This window comes from Macrobrachium nipponense, chromosome 2, assembly GCF_015104395.2.
Source record: "Macrobrachium nipponense isolate FS-2020 chromosome 2, ASM1510439v2, whole genome shotgun sequence".
Lineage (NCBI taxonomy): Eukaryota > Metazoa > Arthropoda > Malacostraca > Decapoda > Palaemonidae > Macrobrachium > Macrobrachium nipponense.
Genome location: NC_087201.1, coordinates 80,438,914 through 80,440,893, shown reverse-complemented (window position 1 = coordinate 80,440,893; position 1,980 = coordinate 80,438,914).

The window sequence follows — 1,980 nt, the reverse complement described above, 5'->3', positions numbered from 1 at the left end:
GCTTAGGAGAAAATAGTTGTTTGCAATTGATAGATAAACGATTAGATGGTAGAAGCACTTTTATAAATAAAGAAAATGAAAAGATAGTGAGCAACACAGAAGATGCATCAAGAAATCTCGAAATAAAGCTCATAGTCCCGCAGCCCAGACCATTGACATACAACGAACGAGATACCGACTGTAAACCCCTACCGGTATTTAGGAGCAGACTTGTAAACTGTGAAACTGACCGTCTGCCGAAAATATATGGGTGACTTACTTAACAGGCACCACTAATTGCTCGTTAGATTTTGGGTGTAGATCCAGTATATGAGACACCAGATGAAACTAATATATAATATATCTGCAGACTACTTGATTATAGAATGCCCAGGGGCAGACATGCTGGAGGGTGGGTTCCCCCTGGCATACCCACTGAAAAGGGGGTATTACTGGATCTAGATCCAACTTAGGAAATACCAAGTAAAATTTACACTACAGTAACACAGCACATCCTAGAGTACTATGGTGGTAATGCCAGACATTTTAATGGGTGGTTACCCCCTGACAGACACACCCAAACAGGTGGGCAGGGGGGAAGGGCAAGTCCTGATAACTATGTAATGCCTAGACTACTAGTACTCTAGTAGTCTAGCAGGCTACTATGACACGTATTATACATTATCGTGATATATTTAATAAATATTTGTTTCCTTTATATCCTTTGTATTTATTTAATACAAATATTATTTATTTGTTTCATATAAATAACAGTCTTCTGTAGGCCTATAATAATTCGGTCATATTATTATTTTGTCAAGCAACTGACTTCAATTATAGTACTCTCTTTAGCTTTGTTTACGAGATGAACGTTAATGTAGCGGTGGCTGGAAGACTGGCACTGTAAAGTAGCATGTAAGTTCTTATCATTATTAGAGTTATTGCTGTAAAACGTCTATGTACTGTCGGCCAAAAAACTCTTGGCAGTGTTTCATAATTTTTCGTTCACCTGCCTGACACACGATTCATGCCTTATTTATCTATTTTTCTTTTCAAAGATGGAAGAAATCATAGTAATGACGTTAAAAACAGTCACTGATAGTCTTTTAGAACATTATGTTATGTTAGTTATGTAAAAACTATCTTTTCCATATAGCAAAATTGACGTGAACGAAACGAAGTGATAAAAAACGTCATATCACAACCATAGATATACATTACCAAATAGATAGGAGACACCTATCACTATACTCTGTTTTTTTCCATCTGTCCATCTGCCTGTGGTGTTTTCGCATGGTAACACTGCGTCCCGGGCTTTAAATAGTTACGCTATGTGTAAGTTTTAGGTAAATAAAAAGATATCTGGGTTTAAATTTGCAACTGGAAAATGTTTTAATAATTTACTGTATGCGAATTACACCGTTAATATTCGAAATGGGATATCATTTAAAACCCTGGACGCAGTGTTACCATGCGCATACACCACAGGCGGATGGACAGATAGAAAAAAACAGAGTATTATATAGTAGTATCGCATAAACATAGTCCTTAAATTATCATTTCAATAGTAAGTTGAAGGTAGTTGAACTTTTCCATTTGTTAAATTTTACAGAAAACATTGGAATCTCACAAAATGGTATCAAATTTAAAACCAAAAAGAAAAAAAAAAAAACATATCCTAACAGTGAGAACCAGGCGACCCTCACTCTATTGTGATTATGTGCATGGGAATCTAATGTCAATGTGTCATTTATCGGTCTAAGAAACATCCCTAGATGAGCGAGAGACAATTATTGCACTGCATTCGGTGCAAGTTCCTGTTGGAGAGATATAAACAAAGCTTAATAAACCGGAGAGAATCATACATAGAAAAATCAAATTATTTAAAGAACGGCAAAATTTAGAACATGGGCCTAGAGGTGGAACACCTCGAAGCACCACAAGAGAGCAAGACAATACAATAGTGTAATGTTGCTGAGCAGCATTCATTTGTGAATTTTG